The sequence below is a fragment of the Lynx rufus genome, unplaced genomic scaffold, assembly GCF_022079265.1.
Source record: "Lynx rufus isolate CCGP_SWC_20201006 ecotype Redwood Valley unplaced genomic scaffold, mLynRuf1.p SCAF_3, whole genome shotgun sequence".
In the NCBI taxonomy this organism is placed as follows: domain Eukaryota; kingdom Metazoa; phylum Chordata; class Mammalia; order Carnivora; family Felidae; genus Lynx; species Lynx rufus.
In genome coordinates, this window is record NW_025814845.1 from 16452985 (window position 1) to 16465242 (window position 12258).

The following is a 12258-nucleotide window of genomic DNA, read 5'->3' on the forward strand; positions in this document are numbered from 1 at the left end:
GCCACTTGCCTCTCCCAACATACTCTTTACAAATACACTGTGAACTGAGCAGTGCTCAGGGTGAGCTTTGAAAGTCTTATGAGGAGATAAAAGATTGTGTTCCCATCAATCTGACTCCCATTTTTCACCACCTCCCCTCCCTCCGGTGCACCCTGGCATCAGCCCTCTTTAGCAGAGATAAGTTTCGTTAACAGTGGGCTTTATTAGGAGCTGCTTAGAACACCATCGATTCAACTTAATTGATGATACAGTGCTACCCCCTTTTTCTGCTTTCTTTTTCCAGAAGACAACATTGGTAGCAGAATCGGACTTCTTTCCAGAAACAGCACCTATCTTTGTAATTCTGCACACCTTCCCACTGCCTTAGCCCATGCAGGCTGAGCAAAGCTCCTTATCTAAGACTCTGTAAAGGATAACAGGCCTGCTCAAGTATAAAAACTACAAGTAGTTTATTTATCTCTTTTTTCTTTCTGCTTAGATTACCATTATCTTTGGTCACTGAATTTTGTCTTTTGGGTTTCAAATGGAGAGCGAAGTCAACCAGAAGTACAGCTCTAAACCCAATTGATTACTGCTCTGTCAACACACACACACACACACACACACACACACAGTTACACCTTCTTCTGGCCTTTCCTTGGCTTTACCCTAGGGTTAACTTCCTTATGAGTGTTTCGGATGATTCTATGATCTTCTTTGCAAAATATTTATGCTGAAGAACAATGCAGTTCCACAAATGTCTCAGTAACTTACACTGAAACTGAAATGTAAGCCAAGCAAATGAGCTGTCTAAAATCTGACTGGGTTCTCTGCAGAATGGGGGGAAATTGCAGAAAACAGTTGCTAACGTGAACTACAAATCCATCCGTCCCTTCTTTCTGATGGTCACATACAAGGCATCGACGAAGCCATGAAGATGAATTGAGAAGTAGTCCCTGCCAGTAAAAGGCTTACAATCCCAAAAGATAGGGGCATATGAATATCTAACTATGATAAGGTCAGGAGAGCAAAAATACTAAATCAAACCTTAAGCAGTGTTCTATGATCATGCACAACTAATTCTGACTGGAGAAACCAGGGAAGCTTCAAGGAGGTGGAAGGAAAGGAATTCCTTTCTTAGGGAGTAGGGAAAAGAGCATCTGGCATTAAGGAACAGCACAGAGAAATAAAGTACTGTCCATATTTTTGTCATGGGACTACCACGTTCGCAATTCTTGCCATATCTACACATCATCTATACTCATGTTTGCTTCCTATCCTTTTTGAGTTGACTCCATGTTTACGAAAATAAATTTATTTTTAAAAGGAAATCTTATGTCACTACTACAAAAAGAAAGCCAGTGTCTCTTGCCCCAAATATAAAAGTAAATAAATGAAAACAAGACAGTGAAATTCTAGCTAAATACTATGGTCTGAGCCTGCCCTCTCTTTGTTACAGAGGAAAGCTAATGTAGCAAAATGTTGAAGACTTCCCCACATCAAATGAAGACTTTCTCCTCAAGGTTCTCTCAGGGGTTGAGAGAGAATTCTAAACGAGGTATTTCAAGGTTATTCAATGTCATGTTAGTGTACCACCCACAGTCATTTTGAATCATTGTCCTACACTCTGGGAAACACTGGAATAGATCAAAAACTCTCAGGGGCTGGCTGAGAGAAGAAAGTAATGAGAGATAAGGCAGAAAGTAGATTGGGACCTCATATGGACCCTGAAGTTCATGCCAAGCGTTTGACCTTCATACGAGTTGCTGGGAAAACATTACAGGTAGGTAGCTCCTTAGGAAGAAGACTCTGATTGTGGTACAATAGATAACTAAGCAGAAAAGAGATGAAAAGCTGAGATATTAGGTCACTTGAGAGCTAGGGGTCCTAACTAGAGAAGGGATGGAAATAGGTAATGTTGTTCCCCAATGGTACCCTGCCCTAAAACACCGTGATTATCTGTATGTGTCTCCACGCTACTCTATCCTTTATATGAACCAAGTCATTACTGCTGCACTGCATGTAGTTTAAGATACTATCACTTGTGAGATGCACCATTATTTTATATGCCACTAAGAAAGAAAAATGCTACCGATTAAATGATGAGAAGCCATCACCCATAAGAGGCATCTAATTTCAACGATGTTACAATGTGGGAGAAAAAAAAAAGTTGCTCATCTTAGAATCAATGAGACACATTATTAATCACTATTGCTTAAAAACAAATAATATAGAACTTGGAAGTTAATTGGTTTTCAGAAAACAATGAAAAGCGTATCTGGCACAATGTCGTGCTTGATGTAACTAGAACAGTAAACTGTCACCCTTTCTAGAGAAAACAATACAGAACAGTGATTCTAAGCAGAGACGAAAAGACCCTGGGTTCAAATCCTCCTTCTGTTTCTTACTAGATGGGGCACATGAGATGAGTAACAAACTCGGGAAGTTTCCATTGGTTCATCTGTAAAATGTTCTTTGTACTTTTCAATATTTAAACACAAACCCCCACTGGAAAGAACACTGAGCATTCTTCTGCCCAGGTTTGTCAGAAATGACTTTTAGTGAAAGCTAATCATCATTTATGGTAATATAGGTAGTAATTTTTTTCCCTTTTTTAACTCATCAGACCCAAGAACCATGGTGCCAACTGGTTTTAGATGATCATCGCATGCTTTATTGATGTTTACTAAAATAGGTTAGTACATGACAACTGGTCAGTCACAGAGTTGGGTTCCATACAGATGGGTTCATTTGGGTTGTGCAACTCACAACCCCAGATTCCAATTCCTTATGATTTTCTATTCCATGGCTCCTCCTGGACATTAATAAGTCTATAAGTGTGCATTGTCCTGAAGATAACATGTGGAATGGTCTACCCAATACACCTCCCGGGAATAAGAAGCTGTCCCTCCTATGAATGAGGCAACGTCTTTTTCAGGCGTGCATTACTGTACCAGGTGCTTTCAAGCTGGAACACAACCTGCACACATACCAAGCCTGGGTGTTAGGACGGGTGTTGTTCCAACTTATGGAAGAAGAAATGGAATTCAAAGATGTCACCGTCGTACTTGCCCAAGGTCACACGACTGTATGTAATGGAAGGAACCTGGAAGGAAGACCAAATCTGGCTCCAAAAGTGATGCCCATCCCACCCACTTCATACTTCCATGACATAAAAACGTTAACAAAAAAAAAAAAAAAAGAAAAAGAAAGAAAGATTAAAAAAAAAAAACCCTATATATACCAATTTGCTCTTTATCCACATTTTCAGTTCACGACTTGTTCTTCATCGGTTCTCCAAGTTTTCACACTAGCCCTCAAGCTCTCTGCCACTTCTTTTCAGGGTTCTTGAGGTGCAACAAGTTTGAGTTTCCGGGAGACTCGCTTTCTGGGGCTGAGGGAGAGCAGACCCTGACACCCTGGTCAAAAGGATGCAGGACAGTGCTGTTCTCAGCCAGAGCCACAAGGGGGAAGGCTGACAGTATGCAGATGTGCCTAGAATTTCTGGGAGGTGCTGCAAGGTGGGCTTCTCCAGAGCAAGTGTGCAGTCCAGACCCTCTGGGCAGGGGCAGGGCGTTGGTGAAGATCCGGATGCAGCTAGGCATGGAGAATGTGGTAGTTTAATATGAGTGCGAAGCAGAGGTTCTAGATTTGCGTCCGCAGCTAACAAGCTGGGGAATGTTAGGCGAGTTGCTTCCCCTGTTAGGCGAGGGATTTAACTAGTCCTCTCTTTAAGACTTGTTGACTCATGCCCTTTATAGTCTAGCGCTAAGGAGCTGTGATAGCATTCTTGCTGTGGGGGGAGTGCCTGAGCAGATTAAATGAGACAGCTCTTAACTCACAGAGACGGCTATCCGTGGAGCGCCCTCTGTTGGCTAGGTGGTATCATTACAACCTCTTCTACCTTTCAGCCACAAGAGAGTTCGTATCATGGCATGAGTTTCATTTTTTTCTTCTTCTCAGGCTTGACAAAGCAAAATTCATGACGTCCTGGAAATCACGTTAGAGGCCAAAGAGCACTTCATTGATCCCCACAGCTCATGCTTCAAACACAATGTAACTCTCTCCATGCTACCCCTTTCTCCACACCCTTTCTGGGTCTTCTGACTCGTTCATATAAAGATTCTCTAATTTCTTCAATTAAAACACTACAGAGGAAGCCTGTTAACTCAAATCTGTACAAATCTTAATCCCCGTATAGCATGATGAAGAGAGCTCTTCACCACTCACCACAGTTACAAAATGGAACTCGCATAAATTCCCTATTGCAAGAAACAGTATTTCTGCTTTATAATTAACATGATAAAAAGTCAATAACCTTGAAATAAAGCAATTAGTAAACAGTTAAAAAAAAAACAAATGGGCCCAATTACTCCATGGACATGGGACATGAGCAAAAAGTTCACACGAAATAAAAGAGAAATGGCTAATAAACGATAGACTAAAATGTCAATCCGCACTAGTAATCAAGGAAGAATAAATCAAAACATGACATAATCTTAACTGCCAAGTTTATGAAATTCATTACATCCAATGCTAACGCGGATGGCATAAGACAGACATTTCAGTATGCTGTCACCGGTACAATCCTCCTGAAAACAATATAACGAATATATCTAAAGTCATAGTTCGAACTCAGGTACAAAGCATGAGGAAATTCTTAACGTACCATGGTCCTCCAATAGCCATTCTCCTCTTCCTCATTAGGAAAAGAATCCCCAGTTTTTTTTAGCTGAGCACATGTCCCTTGTAAAGATTATATTCTCTAGCATCCTTTGCAGGCAGGTAGGGTCCTGAAAATATGTTCTAGCCTAAGGCATGTAAATGGAAAAGATCTGTGCAAATTCCAGATAATAGGCTTAAAAATGTACTTTCTTCTCCCACTTTCTCCTTCTTTGCTACTGGCTGGAATGCAACTGGATGGCTAGAACTCCAGCAGCCATCTTACGTACTGAGGTGGTTTGAGGACAGAAGTCACACATAGTGGTGCAACAAAATAGAAAGAGTTGGACCAACCACTTCCAAACTGGTTTGTTTTGTTTTGTTTTGCTTTTGAGAGAGAGAATGAGTGCAAATGGGGGAGGGGCAGAAGGAGACAGAGAGAGAGAGAGAGACAGAGAGACAGAGAGAGAGAGAGAGAGAGAGAGAGAATCTCAAACAGGCTCCCCGCCCAGCACAGAGTCTGACGTGGGGCTTGATCTCACAACCGTGAGATCATGACCTGAGCCAAAATCAAGAGTCAGACACTTAACTGACTGAGCCACCCAGCAACTCCAGACTTCTTAAATTCAGAAGACAAATTTCTGGGGCACCTGGCCGGCTAAGCCGGAAGAGCATGTGACTCTTGATCTCAGGGTTATGAGTTCAAGCCCCATGTTGAGTGTAGAGATTACGTAAAAACAAAAAAAATCTTAAAAAAAAAAAAAGACAAACTTCTATTTTGTTTAAGTCACTATAATTTGTAGTTTTACTCGCAGCCCATCCTAATCCCAAAAAATATTCAGTATTCAGTGTTAATACTGAATATATTGAAAAATATTTTATTGAAAAAGTAAGATGCAGAACAGTGTATAATATGCCCCCATCGCACAAAAAAGGAAAACAAAACAGTACGTATGTGACAGCTGGGTCCGTAATGAACCATGCCTTTTATTATTCATACTGTCACACAGTCTCTTCCCACATTGAATCTGAGTTTGCCATATGATTCACCTAAACCAGTAGAATGTAGGGAAAACAACACTGTGCCAGTTCCTAGCCTAAGCATTAAGAGAACCCATGTATCAACTGTACTGCAATTAAACAAGAGGTGAGGGAAGGCGGGGGATGCTGAGATGTTATTTGCAAATAAATAAATACATAGTTAATAAAAAAGTAAATAAATAAGTAAGTCCCCTTATAGGTAAACATTTACATTATGATCTGTCTTCATTAACATATATTATACAGCACAATGATATGAAAAATGCCTTTCATATAGAAAGAAAATGATAACATAAAACTTATATGCATAAAACGCATAGAAGAAAGACTTGAAGGTTTATTTAAAATTATTAATACTGCTTTCCCCTTAGTGATAGAATAAATGGGTAACTTATTCTTTTCAAATTTCTTACAAAGAGCATGTTTTACTTTTAATTTCAATAATTTTACATTTATTTCTGGATGTTCTACCAGGGCCTTTTTCAAATCCCTCTAGGCTTTTTGATAGACTTTTGATACACATATTACTTGGGATTAGTTTATTCATTTGGTCAAGTTTCAGTTCTATTACTTCACCGAACATTTTTAGCTTATTTCTGTATCCTTTTCTGTATCATCATAACTCCAATATACGAGGTATTTGAGGGTCTCGTTCTGCTATTTGTTGTTTCCCTTGACTCTTAACTGCATAACAACTAAATTCTTTGTGGGTTTATAATTCTGGATTTTAAGATCGCATGAGACTTATCTGAACTGCATAGCAACTAAATTCTTTGTGGGTTTGTAATTCTAGATTGTAAGATCTCATGAGACTTATCTGAAACTACGGAGTGCCACCAAGTCTGGGATAAAGGTGCACTTCTCCAGACAGTATTTGCATTACCATCTTCTAAGCACTCCGCATAGCATCAGTCCAGGACCTCTGAAGTGAATACCTCATCCAGGTCACTCACACAGTATAAATTCAACGTCAAAGCCAAATGAGGGCAGAGCTGTTGTTAAATTTCAGGGAAAGAGGCATTTTTCCCAAATGAGAGCAGAGACTAAGATATATCTCTTGGCCAACAGGGGGACTTTTTTTCCAACTCACTTTTCCATTGAGGGTGTAGCCCCCTAAGGGCTCTAGCTTTAGATTAAGGTCTCAGTTTCAACCTCCCACACTGCAAGGGCCCAAATCCTGGTTTCAGGTTCCTAGCACAGTAGTCAAAATGTAAGAATCTAAGTTTCTGCTCTCAGCAAACACCCTCAGGGCAGAACCTCAAGCTTATATTTCATATCCATTTTCCATCGCCTTATTTATTTTTAGACCATGGAAACCGCACATGCTTTTTTTGCAGGTATCATAAAAATGTTAGTTATACTTTATCCAGTGTTCTTAGGTTATTTGAGCAGGAAGATACATGAGAGTATGTGGTTTCCAACCATTTGGCTAGAATTGGAAGTTTGCGCTGATGTTCCTTTTATAATCAGAAGAATTCTAAGTACAAAAGAACCTATCCCTACAATATGGGGAGAGGTTCACCTATCAAAAATTCCCTGAAACGTTGCTTTTTCCGTCACTAAAAATTATTCAACCTTGGAGGCAGCTCCAGGAAAATCCCTGCATTTCACTGAGACTAAAATTAACTGTTAATTCATTACCAGAGTGAAAGGACATGATATATAAAGTCAAGAACTTCCATAGGTGAGAAAGTGGGGTGTGGGAGAACAGCAAAGTGCCAGAACATAGTAGGGGCTCATTAAATGTTTAGATCAACATTTAATACCCATGTCCACCAGGCAATATTTTGGAAATGAGTACTGGCAGAGTTTTTTCAATACTTTTTTTAAGTTCATTTATTTATTTTGAGAGAGAGAGTGTGTGTGTGTGTGTGTGAGCACGAGCAAGGGAGGAGCAGAGAGAGAGGGAGAGAAAGAATCCCAAGCAGGCTCCGCACTATCAGCCCAGACCTGCATGCAGGACTTGAACTCACAAACCGTGAGATCATGCCCTGAGCCGAAATCAAGAGTCAGATGCTCAACCAACTGAGACATCCAGGTGCCCTGAGTTTTGTCAATATTTTGATATTCTGTTCATCAAATCTTATTATTCTAAGCATACGGGCATTTACACCAAAGGAATCTCTTCAAGTAGTCTACGGAGCAATTCTTAAATATTCAAAGAGCTAAGATACACTTCTCTCCCCTTCCCCCTGTTGTAACTATTGCTGGCAATGATATTTACACAACATTTGCTTTAATTTGTAGGTGACTAATTGGCAGAAATCTTCATTTTATGCTCTGATGTGAAGATTAAATGAGATGGTTCAGGCAAAACAGATAGCACTTCGCACATAGTAAGAGCTTGTTATGATGATGGTGGGAAGGGTGATGATAATGACGATGGGGGTGAGGGTGATGATTTTTAAAAGCATCTGTGTAAAATGTGAGGTACATATGCCATATGTAAACTATGGCCATGAAAACTAAAACCAGTGCAGGACAAACGGAGCATTCTTTGTTTTGAACTTGAAAGTCCAGAGGGGCATGATTCAGGGTTATTTACTTGTATCTGAAACATCTGGAAATGCACCAGGTCTACGTAGGTACTTAATAAATGTTTTATATTTACAGTAGCTATTAGTATTGCCACAAGGGTATCATGGGCATTAGGTTTCAAACTTCCAGCATGAGGTCAAGAGGGATACGTGTACCCCTGAGGCTGAGATCTCTAAGGCATACCCCGCAACTGGTGTTCTAAGGCCCTATTGCTTGCTTATGGCTCCAGAAAGAAAGCTCCACTCATCAGGACTGAGAATGACAGTTATTTTTTTTTCATTTAAAATTTTTTTTTAATGTTTTTACTTTTGAGACAGAGAGAGTCAGAGCGTGAGCAGGGAGCGGCTGAGAGAGAGGGAGACACAGAACCCGAAGCAGGCTCCAGGCTCCGAGCTGTCAGCACAGAGCCCGACGTGGGGCCTGAACTCACGGACTGTGAGATCATGACCTGAGCCGAAGTCGGCCGCTTAACCGACTGAGCCACCCGGGCGCCCCTGAGAATGACAGTTATTATTTACTGAGCATGTACTGTTACCAAAGGCTGAAGAAGGGGGCATTGGGGAGTTACTAAACAGGAATAAAGTTTTAGTCCAGTAAGAAGAATAAGCTCTAGAGATGTGGTGTCCATCTACTATATACCTATTGTCAACAACATGTTCTACACTTTAAAGTTTGTTTGAAAGGCAGATCTCGCATGGGGCACCTGGGGGGCTCAGTCGGTTAAACGTCCGACTTCGGCTCAGGTCATGATCTCATGGTTAGTGAGTTCGAGCCCTGCACTGAGCTCCGTGCTGACAGCTTAGAGCCTGCTTCGGATTCTGTGACTCCCTGTCTCTCTCTGCTTCTCCCCCACTCATTCTCTCTCTCTCTCTCTCTCTAGTATAAATAAACATTTTAAAAAATTTTTAAAAGGTAGATCTTGTGTTAAATGTTCTTCCCACAATAAAGTAACAAATAAATAATATTTTAAATGCACATGCTTTTGTTTTGTTTTGTTTTTCAACGTTTATTTATTTTTGAGAGCGAGAGAGGGAGAGAGACAGAGTGCAAGCAGGGGAGGAGCAGAGAGAGAGAGAGGGAGACAAGAATCCAAAGCCGGCCGCAAGCTCCGAGCTGCCAGCACAGAGCCCGTCATGGGTTTGAACCCATGACCCGTGAGATCATGACCTGGGCTGAAGTCGGACGCTTAACCGACTGAGCCGCCCAGGCGCCCCAAAGCATGTGCTTTTTGTGACTAAAGTAATTACATGTAAAACTCACGTGGTGAAGAGAGTCCGAAAAGAATGAGCTCATACAGTTGAAATCCAAAAGAGTTTGCAACATAGATGGTAGGAAGAAATCATAAAGCAAGAAGTAAATCCTTGATTAACAAAACGAAAATCTTTCACTTGAGAAAAAAAAACACACGTTTCCTAAGCACATACTAGGTGCCAAGCGTGAGGCGTATTATCCCAGCCTATCGGGGAAGGCGATGAAGAGTGGCGGAGACCTCAGATCCCTGGAATCTGTCCGCCTGGGCCTGAATCCCGGCATCGTCACTTACCCCGAGTGAGCTCGGCAACCTATCTGTGCCTCAATCTCACAACCCGTGAACAGACACAACAGTACTCACCAACGCCCAGAGCTAACGTGAGGACGAATGAATTGGTCCGAGGGAAGGGCCCAGAGCACAGTAAATGCTCTACAAGCCTCAGCTATGACCACCCCGTCGTTTTCAGCTGAAGCAACTGGAATTTAAAGAAGTCAAACTCCTTGGTTTGTAAGAGGCAGAGCTCGGACGCGACCCCAGGCAGCCTGACCTCAGACGCTTGACACAGAGGAGAAGTTCGAGGGCAGGACTGCCAACGGGAGCTCCGTCTGGTTGAGAGGGACCCAGAACACGCCATGGAAAGGCGTGTCCTCCTGGCCCGCCCCACCGCATGACCTGCCTTGGCCCAGCATCCCTGCAAAAGGGAAGATGTGGACCAACAGCTGAGAGGTGACGACAGATAAGCCGCAGCCTCTCAGACTCAGACCCTGCTGCTGTGCTGTCTGCCCGGCCACAGAGAAGGCGGCTGGTGAGAAGCGGGCTCCGGTACGTCTTTCCCACCGACATTCACGCTGTGCGAGAGCCCAGCCAACAACAAGGCCACCGCTTTCAAACACTCTGCCACGTGCCAGGCATTGTGCTGGGCGCTATACAGGAACATCTGTATCTGATCCCCACGACAACCTGCTGAGGCTGTATCTGCGGAGGCTGTATCTGATCCCCATGACAACCTGCTGTCACTGTGCCCTCTCCTCAGAAGAGGAACTTGAGGATTAGCTGGAACGAGTAAACTGCCCACGGGCACGTCATTAAAGAGCAGGGCCGGGCTCAGCCCGGAGCTGAGTCCTAACCGATCTAAGTACGCTCTGTGCTACGGACTCACATCTGTGTCCTCCCAGAATTCATGTGCTGAAACTTGGTGGCCTTAGGGGGTAAGGCGTTTGGGAGGTCATGAGGATGGAGCCCTCGTGAATGAGATTATAACAGAAACCCCAGAGAGCTCCCTCCCCCCAGCTGCCTTGTGAGGACACAATCGGGAGAGCTGTCTACGGACTAGGAAGCAGGCTGTTACCAAACACCCAACCTGCTGGTGTCTTGACCTTGGACTTCCCAGCCTCTAGAATTATAAGAAATAAATGTCTGTTGTTTAAACCACCCAGTCTATGATATTGCATTATAGCAGCCCATACAGACTAAGACACTCTCCTACGACCGTGCTCACCAGACATAACGAGCACAGTGAAAGGACTCAGGTTGCAACAACAATGAGCTCCCTTTCCCCAGAGGACTGGGGAAATATAATAATGGATGGATGGATGGATGGATGGACGGACGGATGGATGGATGGACAGACGGAAGGACAGATGGATAGATGAACAGACAGATGAATGGATGGATGGATAGATGGATGGATAGATGGATGGACAGACAGATGAATGAATAAAAATACTCTAATTCTTACAGTCACTCTGTAAAGTTTTAATCATCTATATATAGGAAAGAAACTCAGTTCAGAGAGGTCGTATCCCTTGTTTAATGTCACACAGTTAATGAGTTTCAGCTGGTACTCAAACCTAGCCTCTCTAGTTCCCCAATCACACAGTGCCACTCTCTACCTCCCAGAGCTATGGGGGAGATCAAATGAGACAAGGTGTATGAATGTGTTTTACAAACTCTGCACTTGGAAAGGTTGATAACTGATTTTTAATACAGAATCAAAGCCTAAAGCCAAAACAGCATAAATGAAGTGGAATTTTAATCACCAAGAAGAACTGGGAATATATGGGGACAAGAGGGCTGTCGCTAAGTATGAAATCAAATCATCCTGTGTGCTCACAGCCACTTTCTCAGGAGGGAGAAGGAGAACGGAATCCCCAGGTTTGGAAATGCAGGGAGGGTTGCAAGGTTAAGCAAAAAGCACAGAACACAACCTTCCCCCCAAAGCGGGACCCTCAATGAACTGTCACCTCAATTCTGATGGAACAAAGAAGTGACAGGGTAACATCAAGAAGGGGGAGAGGGTTCAGAACCCACTGCACACATACAGCCAGCTCACACAGTCCTTTCTCACAAGGTTTCTTATGCTCTGGTGCTGTTTTTAGATTCCTGGGTGATCTGTCTAACCTGTAACTTCCATGGTTCAATCAAGTGATTTAATTAAGCTTTCACAGTAAATTAGAACTTAGTAACACCTTCTATCTAAGGAGTTTTCACCATGACCATCTCTCTATTTCTTTCTTACAGTCACCTAATCCTCATTTTCTTAAGAACCTACACTCAGCATAGAAATCTGCCCAATAAAATCAGAAAATGGAAGCCCAAATGCAAAAGTGAGAACTAAACAGACTTCTACCTTCACACCCTTCATCCCCCAGAAGATGGCTTAAACCAGATTAGAAAATAGAATGCAATTAAATAATAGCCACAAAAGCCTTTTTAAGAACACAAATAGAATATCAGCCTACAAGTGTCTAGTAAAGTAAAAACCTCTCATGAGTCTCCAAATCCTG